The 14,947-nt window shown below is 37.5% G+C and overlaps 1 pseudogene; it reads right to left on the bottom strand.

Annotated features, from left to right (window-relative positions):
- The window catches only part of LOC145114270 (cuscuta receptor 1-like), a 48,452-nt pseudogene that overhangs the window by 17,748 nt on the left and 15,757 nt on the right, over positions 1-14,947 (bottom strand).

Genomic DNA, 14,947 nt, shown 5'->3' with positions numbered 1-14,947 from the left:
ATATTACATTTGGGTGTTTTATTAAGGACTCTCTTAATATCTAAACTAATCTTGTTCTCTTCTTTCAGATGTCTTCAAACAATGCTGCTTCTGGCTCTAATCCTAATGGCTCCTTTACCCTTATGAACTTGTGTGGAAAAGTCACTTTTGATGGATCCAACTTCAATGAATGGATCAGAAACATCAGGATGATTACCCGCTACGAGGACAAAGAATATGTCCTTGACAAGGAGCTTAAGGAGATTGATGAGACCACTGCAACTCCCCAGGAGATCGCTGACTTCCGGGCACATGAAAGGGATGCTACAAAAGTGGCATGCATCATGTTGGCCACCATGACAGCGGAACTCCAAAAGTCCTATGAGGACTTCTACCCTTTTGAAATGCACCAAGATCTGATGGAAAGATACCATCAAAGTGCACGACAAGAGAGGTATGAAATCATATGCTCTATCATAACAACCATGATGAAGGACGGGGAATCCGTCACGAGCCACATGCATAAAATGCAAAGGTATGTGGATTGGTTGTTGAAGCTTAATATGAACTTCCCTGAGGAGCTTGCAAAAGTTATCATTTTGCACTCCTTACCATCGTGCTATGATCAATTCCGCATGACATATCACATGAATGTGGAAGAGGTCACACTCAGCAAACTTCAGGCACTCCTCAAGACCGCAGAAACAGGTCTTAAGGGTAAGTCGGTTGTTAACACTCATACTCCAAACTCCGCCCCGGTTTTGGCAATCGGGAAAGGTGGAGGGAAGAAGAGGAAGAGCTCTTCGAAGGGTACCATGGCTAGGACCCTTGATGGCTCTTCTTCAAGTGGAACCAAGAAAGGTTTTGTCACTCCTTCTTCTGACCCTAAAGAGGCTGAATGCTTCTATTGCCATGAAAAGTCACATTGGAAGCGGAACTCCCAAAGTACCAGCAAGATGTGAAGGATGGGAAAGTTAAACCCAACCATGCAGGTATTTACACTATCTTATCTAATAACTCACCCCATTCTAACTCTTGGTCCTTGATACCGGTTGTGGTATTCATATCTGTTCTGATTTGCAGGGACTAAGAAGAAGTGAGAATGTGGAGCATGGAAGAATAAACTTAATCATGGGGAATAGGAAAGTTTTACCTGTCACCAAGATTGGAGTTTATACTTTATCGCGAAGTAGTGGGTTTAGTTTAGATTTGAATAAATGTTGTTATTCACCAGAAATGGCAAGAAATATTATTTCCTTTCATGCATTGTATAAACAAGGTTTCACCTTTTCATTTGATAATGAAGTTGGTTCGATTAATGCTTTCTTTAATAATGTTCTTTATTTTAAAGCATTACCTTGTGATGGTGTGTATGAAACTGTATATGTGGTTGATAACTTAGGAAATAATGTATTGTGTATTGATTCTGTTAATGATAATAACTTGGATAAAGCATCATTATGGCATTGTCGTCTTGGACATATAAGCAAGAAACGCATAGGCCAACTCCAAAAGGATCGAGTATTGGAGTCATTTGACCTAAAGTCAGATGATAGTTGCGAATCATGCTTACTTGGAAAAATGACAAAGTCACCCTTCACAGGTTCTTGTGAGAGGGGTGAAGGTTTGTTGGATCTTATACACACGGATGTGTGTGGGCCCTTCAAACATGCCACAAGGGATGCTAATCGTTATTATTTGACTTTTACTGATGATTACAGTAGATATGGATATGTCTACTTAATCAAGCATAAGTCAGAGACTTTTGAGAGGTTTAAAGAGTTTAAACAGGAAGTCGAGAATCAATTGGGCAGGAACATTAAGATGCTTCGATCCGATCGAGGTGGTGAGTATCTTAGTTCAGAGTTCCTCGACTATCTTAGGGAATGTGGGATTGTCTCACAATTGACACCTCCCAGGACACCGCAGTTGAATGGTGTAGCTGAGAGGCGTAATCGAACCTTGTTGGATATGGTTCGTTCCATGATGAGTCGAGCTTCGCTACCAATCTCATTTTGGGGGTATGCCTTAGAGACTGCCGCCCATATCCTTAATCTAGTTCCCACAAAGAAAGTTGCCAAAACTCCTCATGAGATGTGGACTGGTAAAGTACCCAAACTAGACCACATTAAGATTTGGGGTTGCGAGGCTTTCGTGAGACGCGAGACTTATAATAAGCTCGAACCTCGAAGTGAGAGGTGTATTTTCATCGGCTACCCACAGAAATCCGTTGGTTACCTCTTCTACAGACCTAGTGAGAATGTGGTCTTTGTAGCTAGGAGGGCGTTCTTTCGAGAGAGAGAGTTCATAAGCCAAGGAGACAGTGGGAGGCAAGTTGACCTTGAAGAAATTCAAGAGTCAAGTGGTGAAGGAACTTTAAACCCTAGCACTCAACTTGAGGAGGAAACTTCTGTTGAGCCAATTGACAAGTCTGTACCTCTGAGGCGTTCCACAAGGGTTAGGAATGCACCTGAGCATTACTATGGATTCCATATTACTGCGGAAGGTGATACACTTATCAGTGATGAGACACTGATAGGTCTGGATGAACCTAACAGTTACGCGGAAGCCATGGCAGGCCCTGAGTCAGCCAAGTGGAAAGAGGCAATGGACAGCGAGATACAGTCCATGTATGACAATCAAGTTTGGAACTTGGTTGAGAATGTACCAGGTCGTAAGACTGTAGGGTGCAAATGGATCTTCAAGAAGAAGACCGACATGGATGGTAATGTACACACTTATAAGGCACGACTGGTTGCAAAGGGTTTCTCACAAACTCCGGGAGTTGATTATGATGAGACCTTTTCTCTAGTGGCCAAGATTAAGTCTATTAGGGTTCTGTTAGCCATAGCCGCATTTCATGACTATGAAATATGGCAAATGGATGTCAAAACCGCTTTCCTTCATGGAAAGTTGGCTGAGGATGTTTACATGAGTCAGCCAGAGGGTTTTGTCAACACAGAGTACCCTAATAGAGTGTGTAAGCTTGAGAAATCCATTTATGGGTTAAAGCAAGCACCTCGCAGATGGAATCTTTGCTTTGATGAGAAAATCAAGGAATTTGGCTTTTCTAGGAGTGAAGATGAATCTTGTGTATGTTGGATTAATGTCTAAGTCCATAACTATAATTGGTAAGACTTGACCCGACCAGGCATGTTCCATTTGGGTTGCATGGCATCATGCATTTGGATAGACTATAATGAGAGAAATAACACTTAAGGTTGGTTAATATATTATAAGTTCTAATATATTAATAAGGTTATTTAATTAGTATTGATCAAGAATTAATTTGGAATTAATTAAGTGATCAAAAGGAGACTAATTAAATATATGGGTTGATTGTGTAAATCATTCATTCTTATATATGTGGGCTTGTGATCCAAGATTCCTTATGTTGGACTAAGTCCATGGGGTGACCCATGGATACTCCATGGAGGTTAAAATCCATGGAGCATAAGGAATGGGTAAAGTTATGAGTTACATGGTGTAACCCTAATTGCCACCATATAAAAGAATCCCATGGCTCAAGAAATCGTGCACTAATGTGTGAGTGTGAGGGCTAGACGATTTTAAGGAGTGTTCAAGTTTCTCTCAAGTTATTCCAAGTGTATTTGGTGTTGTGTGAACCATTTGAGGTGTCACACTTGGGGCACTAGGCACTCAAGCTTCATGAAGACATTCTACATCAAAGAGGTATGTATTTTATCTTGTTATATTTATTATTTTGTATGCTAGATTAGGATAATACCTTAGATGTTCATAATTGTATGTATAATACAGAAAACATAGATCCAAGGTATTTAGGGTTGCATGTACACTTAGGAGTGTTAGAATGCTCATAACCCAACAGTGGTATCAGAGCCTAGGCTTGTTTTCTTGTTATACTTGCAAAAGTAGCTGAAAAATCGAGTTGGATGCATATATTCGATTGTTTTGGCTGGAATTGGACTAGGAACATTACCCTAAGATGTTTTTGGACTTATAAACTTGTTTTTGATGTGGTAATGTTCATGCTAATCCAATTTCTAAGATAATTGTCATAATTTCAAGATTTGTATTAGTTTGTATGTTCATGCTAATTTCTTGAAGATTGATGATTTGAATTATCTTGTTCTTATGAGGTTCTTAGATTAATAGAAAAGTTGTGTGAAATAGTTGTTTTCAATCCATTTTAATCTAAGAGTTGATTCCAAAGTGTGTTTTTGTAACTTGTCCTCAAGTTATATGAAAAGTCACATTTAAGAATCATAAAACTCATAAAAGTTGGCAAAGGTTACAAAATGAAGAGTCTAGTTCTAATTAAATGGTTTTATGACTCCATAACTTGTCCTCAAGTTATGGAGGTTCGAGAGTCTCTTCATTAAATTAAAAAAAAAGTGTAACCTTAATTAGTTCCATAAGTTACAATAAAAAAAAGTTATTTTTTTAATTAGTTTAAAGTCTTCCATAACTTGTCCTCAAGATATGGAACTTGAAGAGTTTTTTTTTTTTTTTTTTTTTTTAATTAAAACTACTTTAAACTCATAAGTTATGGAATTAATTAGTTTTGAATAGTTTCAAAACTTGCCCTCAAGTTTTGGAATTTGAAAAGTTTTCACTTATGAATACTTTAATTCCAAGTTAGCCCTTAGAATTTTAAAAGTTAAAATTCAACCCTTATACTTTATAATATTATAAGTTAATAATATTTATATATATGTATAAGAGTAAAGTCAGTCTTACCGTTAGTAGGCCTCATTCACGAAGCCGGTCTATAAGGGGGGTATAAGGTTACTGCCTATAAAATGGCAGTTTAATGGGTGTCCACTCTCACCCACCGCTTCCTTGACTGGTGGAGGGTCGTTAGCCGAACGGGTAGGACAAGGACTATAATTCTCCTTTCATTAAAAGTATTAATGATAAATACTAAGTAACTAAACTCTTATTAATACCCAATCTTAGTTACTTAGGAAAATGTGAATTTGGTGCTAACCCATGAAATTACACTTTGCACTTTGCTTAAGTCGTTAGTGGAGCGTGTGTGGTTAACCGGCACACTAACCTGGACTTAACAAGGTAGGCAAAGGGTAACTTAATATTTATCATAGTATTGGTGGAGCGTGTGTGGTTAACCGGCACACTGATTAAGGGGTAAATATTAAGGGTACCAAGTATATTTGCATGGTTATTCACACCTTGTTTTGTGATCCTCGGCATCCCAGTCACAAAACCTGAAGGGCACACTCGAGATTGAAACATGCCTTTGAACAGTTCAATGAGTCTCAAAGATCTAGGACTTTCAAATCCAATTAAAACCTAATAAATTATTTCGTTTTTCATGGTGGAAATTGGTGAATCGTCATTCACCTACCTTCAAATATTTTATAGCTTGGATTACGGCATCCCTCTGCTAAGTTATAAAATAGTTTGTTGGGTCCTAGACTTAATATTTCATATTGGATGTCATATTAAGGACTTTAAATCAACTATCTTGAATATCTCCCAAAAAGATGTCTGGTCTAGACATTTATGATCTTCCCAAATCTCTTGAAACAAGCTTTCCTAAATGAACATGATGTCCCATGGATATCATACTTCTTTCACCTCCTCCAATTATTCTCCCTAACCCATAAGTTCCTACAAAGTTTAAGGTCACTCAAGCCCTATTGGCAAGGCAAGGTCTAGGTGTGATCACATCTTGGAGATGTAGTCACATATTGACAAGCCGGGAGAGTTGGGTGTCAAAGTCTTGAGAAAGTTGGTGGCTCAACTACTTTCTAAGTCACATAGTGAGTTCTTTTGGGAATCCTATGAAACAGACTAAGACAAGACCCTTAATGATCTTATCTATTTGTTAAGATCAACTTCCTAAAACGCTATGGACATTGACAATGATGAAATTGGATATCCAGTAAAGCTCTCTCTTCCCAATGGAAAGGGATCGGCCATAGTCAACTCGGTTGACCCAATGGTAAAGAGAGAGGCGAAGTCTGAGATAGTCCCATTATCAAGGGTCCATAGGTAACTATTGCCAAAGGAAGGGGCATTGGTTACGAAGCTGCCAAATTTACCTAAGGATGTTAAAGTCAATAAGTTTGGCTCTACTTCAGGTAAAGTCCATTGTCTAACTCTATTAAGTACATGTTGATTCTGATCGCGAAGATGGATTTCAATCGCATGGTTCGGTGATCAGAATTTTGGGCTATTACTTAAGAGTTATGATATTTATATTGCTTAGGAATAGATAACAACAAGGTTTTCATATGGATTGTAAGGATAAGTTTTTCCGCAAAGTTTTAAAATAAAAGTAAAAGGTTTTGATTTTATTTATTTTAAGTATCCTTACAATGGCATTTGTGAAAAGTTGTTGCTTATAAGATTCCATTGATAGCAATATTGGAAAAATGGATTTGATTCTTTCGGTTGTGGTAGTGTCTAATATTACCAAATAAGGAAATATTCTCATCACCCAAGGTTCAATTGGACCGAAACTTGGAATCATGCAAGTTGTATAGTATGATGAATGAGAACTTTCAGCTTGGAAAATTAAGACTAATTCCTTATGTGAATAAGGAAAGGACTAAGGGATCGAGTACACATTCTTGTGCACTGGTCAAGTCCACCACAAAAGATCAAGAAGACTATTCGTCATGATTTACTTAAGTTCAGTAAATATGGTTATACTTATAAGTTTAAGTATAAGTCTGTAGCATTGGAGAAGTTTCAATGTGAGACAGAACGAATAAGAAGAATCAAAGTATGGCAGAAAGATAAAAGTTTCTCAAATCTGAGAAGATGGGAGAGTACTTTAGTATCATGTTTATGATCATCTTAATGATTAAGATACCATATCACAATTGGTCCTCTAAAGTCATATTAGTGCATTATTTTGACTAAGAAGAGGAGTCATGAATTGTTGAAATGGTTAAATCAAAAAGATGAGTCATACTTCGTTCCAAAACAATTCTTAGAGTCATACTCCAAGATTGTAACTTGAGTGACATATCTTAAAGAGGGTTTGTTAACACTAGTCAAATGTAAGAGTAAAAGGTTATCTACTCTTGTACATTTGAAATTGGTAAGTTGTGATGTTTTGGATAAAACAGAGACCAACTTAGGCCAATTGTGTAAAGTGTTAGTCTTGATAAAGAATCCGCACTATCTCTTGAATATTTGACAAGCGAGTCTTATATGTTAAGAGGACAGTGGGAGTATTAAAGCTCTTGAAAGTTTCAAGACTTAATCAAGAATAAAACCTAAAGTCCCTCACTAGTACACGACTTGAGGTTTATAACCTATCGTGTTGAAATTTTTGTGCCTATTCAAGTTGGCTTTGCATAGGAGTTCTGAGAGTTCTCAATTGGTTGCACAACTACTTGGAAGCAATGGCAGGCACCTGAGCTGCCAAATGGCAAGAATTTAAGATTGCACAAGTTTAATCAATATGAGTTTGGATTTGTCACTAACCTTGTCTTGTGATTATGGTTTTGACAAATTCACATGGATAAGAACACATACACTATTAAATCTAAGTGTCATAAGGTTTCTCTCCGATTCATGAAAATGATGGTGAGGAAACACTTTCACTAAGTAGATTTTAGCTAGATAGCAATTGTGATATTTGCATTCTCAAAGTCGTTAGTGGAGCGTGTGTGGTTTACCGGCACACTAACATGGACTTGTGAGAAGTGGCAAAGGTCTAAACAATTGAGACTATGATTACGGCATCCCTTTTCATAGTTCTAAAATTGTTTAGACACACATGTGAGCTATCTAAGAGAGGTGTATGATTTCGATAAAGTTTTATCAAAACAATCTAGTATCAGAAATCTGAACTTTGGTAAGAAAGTCAGCTGATTTCTGAGTACATGTCAAAGCTAGTGGGAGCATAAGTATTATGCCAATAATCATCATGTTAGTGGGAGCATGATAATTATGACAAAGGTTGCAAGTTAGCAATGTTAATTATAGAAAACAAAAGTTTCAATTCGTGAGGCTGTAGGGGTTGAAAAAGTTGTTTTGCTATAATTAAGGGAGAGGAAATTATACTTCATTTCAATTCTAAAAGCTTAGATTGAGATTTTAATCGTATTTAATCAAGGATATATATGTGAATTTCATGTTGGAATGGTTCAACATAAGGAAATTCTATATATGGGTCCATTATTTGCGTTCTAAAATTCGATTATGATTACAACATCCCTTTTCATAATCTGAATTTTGAGAACTTGGGAAATTGAAATGGAAGTATTATAGCAAAAGACTGGTTTAGTCTTTATGTGAGACATCATGAATCGTGTCCTATCTGCTTCGGATATAGGATCGATTACATGTGCTATATTCATCCTTTCTAAAATTTTCCAAATGCCTGGGGCATTATGAAGGGAAAAGGTCTAGAATTGGATATGACTAAAATGATTAAGCAATTGTCGAGGACAATCTAAGGTTTACCAAAGATTGGTTGCTCAAGGACAGTTGGAAGTATAATGTTAATTCTGGAAGGACCATATTGACATAATCTGTAAGGAGGCAACTCTTGTTCAGAAGTGATAGTCAAAATGGAATATGGAAATGTTTCAAAGTTAGAAATTATTCAATATGTGTAAGATTAGGAAACTTAATGAAAGAAGGATGTTTCCAAGGAGCTGGTCTCCTTTGGAATGCTCTGTAATGACTGTTGTCAAGTCTTTCTGACTTCGTGCATAATCATTAAGAGGATCAATGCATATAAGTTTAGAATCTAACAGATTTCAGTAAATGGCATGAATTTGGAATTCTTGCATTTGCCGTAAGGATTTGGGACTGTGAAAAGAGGATCATTGGAGTGATGTTCAATTGATCTATTTTACAAAGTAAAGATCATAGACAAACATAGTATGCATACTTGGTGTATGGAATGACTAGTGTTTAGAAAACATAGTGTACATGCTTGGAGCATGGGACAACTATTGTTTTAAATTCAAGTATAAAGTTGATAAAACCGAAACAATGAATAATGAGTAATCAGTATGGTGATAAATAAAAGTGTTTATTTATATTCATAGGGTTTGATACCATATTTGATTCATTTATTCTTGTGTTTCACTTTGCATGTTTTGACTTCCAGAATAACTAAGTCGCTTTTCCTGAATGATTAAGTTATTCAAACCATCCACAGTCGGTCATATGTTGGAAGTAGATATGAATCAAGACTGTCATGGGTTGGTTTGTAGAGGTCCAAGTTGGTGGACAAAGTGGTGCTACAACACTCATGAGTGCTCATAAGTTCTGAGTATTGGATTCAACCCGCGCTCATTTGAATCACTTCATGGATTTTATCACGAGTGATCATGAGACGATAATATCTTATATTCTTCAAACCTAGAGACTGTTGGATTAATGTCTAAGTCCATAACTATAATTGGTAAGACTTGACCCGACCAGGCATGGTCCATTTGGGTTGCATGGCATTATGCATTTGGATAGACTATAATGAGAGAAATAACACTTAAGGTTGGTTAATATATTATAAGTTCTAATATATTAATAAGGTTATCTAATTAGTATTGATCAAGAATTATTTTGGAATTAATTAAGTGATCAAAAGGAGACTAATTAAATATATGGGTTGATTGTGTAAATCATTCATTCTTATATATGTGGGCTTGTGATCCAAGATTCCTTATGTTGGACTAAGTCCATGGGGTGACCCATGGATACTCCATGGAGGTTAAAATCCATGGAGCATAAGGAATGGGTAAAGTTATGAGTTACATGGTGTAACCCTAATAGCCACCATATAAAAGAATCCCATGGCTCAAGAAATCATGCACTAATGTGTGAGTGTGAGGGCTAGACGATTTTAAGGAGTGTTCAAGTTTCTCTCAAGTTATTCCAAGCGTATTTGGTGTTGTGTGAACCATTTGAGGTGTCACACTTGGGGTACTAGGCACTCAAGCTTCATGAAGACATTCTACATCAAAGAGGTATGTATTTTATCTTGTTATATTTATTATTTTGTATGCTAGATTAGGATAATACCTTGGATGTTCATAATTGTATGTATAATAGAAAAAACATAGATCCAAGGTATTTAGGGTTGCATGTACACTTAGGAGTGTTAGAATGCTCATAACCCAACAGTGTATATGTCAAGGCTAGTGGGATTATAGTTAGCTTTTTAGTATTGTATGTGGATGACATACTACTCATAGGAAATGACATCCCAACTCTGCAGGAAGTTAAGTCCTGGCTTGGGAAGTGTTTCTCTATGAAGGACCTAGGAGAAGTTGCCTATATTCTAGGGATAAGGATCTTGAGAGACAGGAGTAAAAGACTAATTGGACTTAGTCAGAGTACCTACTTGGATAAGGTGCTGAAGAGATTCGGCATGCAGGACTCCAAGAAAGGAGAGTTACCCATCCAGAGTAATGCCAGATTGAGTAAGACACAAAGCCCTAGTACTGAGGCTGAGATAGCAGAAATGAGTCGAATACCTTATGCTTCGGCTGTAGGATCGATCATGTATGCTATGACATGTACTCGACCTGATGTAGCCTTTTCTTTAAGCATGGTTAGAAGGTATCAGGGGAACCCTGGCAAGGTACACTGGACTGCGGTAAAGAATATCCTCAAGAACCTACGGAGGACTAAGGACTGGGTCCTTACCCTCGGTGGGAGTGAAGACTTGAGAGTTGTAGTGTATAGTGATGCTAGCTTTCAGACTGATAGGGATAATTTCTGCTCTCAGTCAGGCTGGGTCTTTACCTTAAATGGAGGAGCAATTTCTTGGAAGAGTTCCAAGCAAGAGACAGTGGCTGATTCAACTTGCGAATCAGAGTATATAGCAGCTAGCGAGGCAGCAAAGGAGGCGATATGGCTGAAGAACTTCATTGGAGACCTTGGAGTTGTACCAGCTATTAAAGAGCCAATGGAAATTTTCTGTGATAGTGAAAGTGAAGTTGCCTTAGCCAAGGAACCAAGGGATCACGGGAGATCCAGACACATCGACAAAAAATACCATTTCATCAGACATCGAATAGAAGAAGGACTCCTCGTGGCAAAGAGGGTATCATCGGATGAGAATCCAGCAGATCCCCTCACGAAGGGACTGACTCGGGTTAAGCATCTCCAGCATGCTCGGAGCATAGGGCTGAAGGATGATATTAGATTTACTAGTTAGATAACCTTGAAATTTGTAAAGTGTAATTGACATTAAATGATGAATAAAAGGTGTTTTATTTATGAGTAAAGTGTTGCTATCTCTTGTCGATCGTTTACTATATTTCTTTTGCATGTTTTGACTTCCAGAATAATTATGTTTGGTATATCATATTATTCGAACCTCCACAGTCGGTCATATGTCGGAAGTAGGTATGAATCAAGACTGTCATGATTGGTTGCAGAGGTCTAAGTTGTTGGACATGGCTACAACACTCATGAGTGCTCATAAGTTCTGAGCATTGGACTCAACCCACGCTCACTGGAATCACTTCATGGAATTTATCTCGAGTGATCGTGAGACGGTAATATCATATAAGTCTTCAAACCTAGATATATGATTTGTTACTTATGAGTTGGTTATGCATTGATTGTACGTTAACGCATTGGTAACTCGATGTTATAAAACGTGCTCTTGTGTATAATTCAATGAGTAGTAGAACAAACATATGAGTCGAAGTTTATCTGTTCCTTCTTGGATTAGAAGCTGATATTTGGACCCTTCGATGATTTTGTTTTGACCTATGTATCGGGCCCGGTCTGAACTAAGTTGATGTGTTCAATTGAGTTCTAAGTCAAACAAATCGGAAATCGGGAAACAAACTGCTGGACACAAAGTAAGACACTGTTCCATGTATTTGTCCGGCTGATATCTAGAACAGAGGATTATATGATCACTTATCTTAAATGGCATATCATCATCTTCTCAGTTCCGAGAGACCTTGAAAGAGCTACGATTGCCGATCGGTTCCTGAAGTATTGCAGTTATAGTTATTAGACTTATCCAAGTGGGAGACTGTTGGATAAGGTGTCTAAGTCCATAACTATTTATGGTATGTACTTGACCCGACCCGGCATGGTCCATTTGGGTTTCATGGCACCATGCAATTGGATAAACTAAAATGAGAGAAATAACACTTATGGTTTATTAATATATTATAAGTTCTAATATATTAATAATATTATTTAATTAGTTTGATCAAGAATTAATTTAGAATTAATTAAGTGATCAAAAGATAACTAATTAAATATATGGGTAGATTATGTAAATCTTCCATATATTATATAGTGGGCTAAGAGGCTCCATGGATTATCAAGTTGGGTTCCACCCATAGGATGCTCCATGGATGCTCCATGGGAGTTACAAACCCATGGGTCATGGAAATGAAGAGTCATGACACATTAGGGTTTACATGGTGTAACCCTAGATGTGTCAACACTATATAAGAAACCCATTCTCCACCAAAATTGGCTACACATAAGAAACAAGAGGGCTAGAGCCGATTTTGCAAGTGTAAGATTCTCTCAAAGTTTACTCCTTTGCATTTGGTGTTGTGTGAAGCATGTGAGGCATCACACTTGGGGTGCTAGGCTCACAAGGTTTCAAGGATCATAATCAACAACAAGGTAAGTTATTCTATCTTTCATTCAAGTTAAAAATGTTCCCCATGTATGCTAGATAGGAATATAACCTTGGAATTCAACTTTGCATGATTATTAGACAAACATAGATCCAAGGTTATTAGGGTTGCATGTACACTTAGGAAGTGTTAGAATGCTCAAAACCCATCAGATGGCTATTCGAGTTGTACTCGGATTAGTTGCCAGTCTAGATCTTGAACTTGAGCAGATGGATGTGAAAACAGCCTTTCTCCATGGTGATTTGGATGAAGAAATATACATGGAGCAGCCTGATGGCTTTAAAGTCCCAAAGAAAGAGCATATCGTCTGCAAATTAAAGAAGAGTCTTTATGGTCTTAAGCAAGCCCCAAGGCAGTGGTACAAGAAGTTTGATTCATTTATAATGAATCACGAGTACAAGAGAACCGTTGCAGACCACTGCGTCTATCTGAAGAAGTTTCCAGATGGGAAATTTGTCATCCTTTTGCTCTACGTGGATGATATGTTGATAGTGGGTCAAGATACAACAATGATCAACAACTTGAAGAAGGATTTATCTAAGTTCTTTGATATGAAAGACTTAGGCCTAGCACAACAGATACTGGGAATGAAAATTATCCGTGATAGAAAATCAAGAAAATTATTCTTATCATAGGAGGATTATGTTGAACGTGTGATCAAAAGGTTTAACATGGAAAATGCCAAGCCCGTTGGAACACCCTTGGCTAATCACTTCAAGTTGAGTAAGAAAAATTGTCCCTCTTCTGACAAAGAAAAAGAAGAGATGATAGTAATCCCCTATTCCTCAGCCGTAGGAAGCCTTATGTATGCAATGGTGTGTACAAGACCAGATATTTCTCATGCTATCGGTGTTGTGAGTAGATATCTAGCTAATCCAGGAAAACAACATTGGGAAGCAGTCAAATGGATACTTCGATACTACGCTTATGCTACGGGGGAGCAAAGCCAATTATGGAAGGTTATACAGATGCCGATATGGCAGGCGATATTGATAATAGGAAATATACATCAAGTTACATTTTCACTTTGGTGGGAGGAGCTATCCCGTGGCAATCCAAGTTACAGAAGTGTGTCGCACTGTCAACAACAGAAGCCGAGTATATTGCTGCCGTTGAAGCCGGGAAGGAGCTTATATGGATGAAACGATTTCTTCAAGAATTAGGCTTTCCACAAGAAGAGTACATCATTCATTGCGATAGTCAGAGTGCTATAGACCTAAGTAAGAACTCGATGTACCATTCCCGCACAAAACATATTGATATCCGTTATCACTGGCTTAGACCAGTAATTAAGGGACGAGAATTAAAGTTGTTAAAGATCAACACCAACAACAATCTTGCAGACATGTTGACAAAGTTGGTGACACAAGAGAAACACAAACTATATGCTGACATAGTTGGGATGAGGATTGTTGGACGGAGACTGGAGGGGGAGATTTGTTGTGTTCCAGCCTCCAAAGCTACAATAGCCATTTTTGTTGACAAAATGAAACCTAGGGTGGCAAAGTCTTCCAACCCTATGATGAACACAGTTAATGAAGGTAACAAAAAAGGTGGCTGCCAAGACTATAAATAGAGACTTCATTCTTCAGTTGTAAGCATCCCAAACACAGATAAACAGATAGTATAACACTTAGTGTGAGTGTGTTAGTGAGAGGGTTGGTTTTTTTGTAATAGTTGAGTGTGAGAGTTGCTCCTCCTATTGTAATTCTATTTTAGTGTTTAATAGAAGAGTTTTCCAACCCCAACAAGTTTCCACCTCAAATTTGTCATTGTCGCTTCCAAATCGAACTACCTCAAGCTTTGGATGATTGGAGAAAGAGCCGAATGAGAATCAACCTTCAAATTTGTTATGACTATAATCAATGTACTCGAGAGATGTGAGATTAGCAATTAGTGATGCCACAAGTATCCCTGTGAATTAATTTGAAGAAATATCCAACATCTTAAGAGATGATAGACCGTTGAAACATTGAGGTAGAATTCTATTGAACTTGTTGTAACTAAGATCCAACTCACTAAGGTTCTTCAACCCACAGAACCCTGCCAAAAAAATGAGTTCACTGTTTGAAAGTATAATGACTTTCACTTGTTGATTAGCCACACTATAACACCCTTAAATTTACACATTTGTTTTAAATACTTCCAACACTTAAGTGTACATGATTTAGATGACTTACCATGATCCTGTAATGAGCCATTAAGATCGTTGTACGCGAATGATACAACTTTTAGGGATGATAATGTGTGTATTGTTGATGGAATGCTCCCAACAAAATGATTGTAACTCAAATCTAAGACCTCGAGATAGTTGAAAGATGTAAAAGGTAGATGACAACAAGAGATGGTTATATATGTGGTAAGTAAAC

This window comes from Lactuca virosa, chromosome 1 (genome assembly GCF_052849685.1).
Source record: "Lactuca virosa cultivar CGN04683 chromosome 1, Lactuca_virosa_CGN04683_v6, whole genome shotgun sequence".
Taxonomy (NCBI): Eukaryota; Viridiplantae; Streptophyta; class Magnoliopsida; order Asterales; family Asteraceae; genus Lactuca; species Lactuca virosa.
Note: the sequence above shows the minus strand (reverse complement) of the source record. Positions and strands in the feature narration are given on the sequence as shown.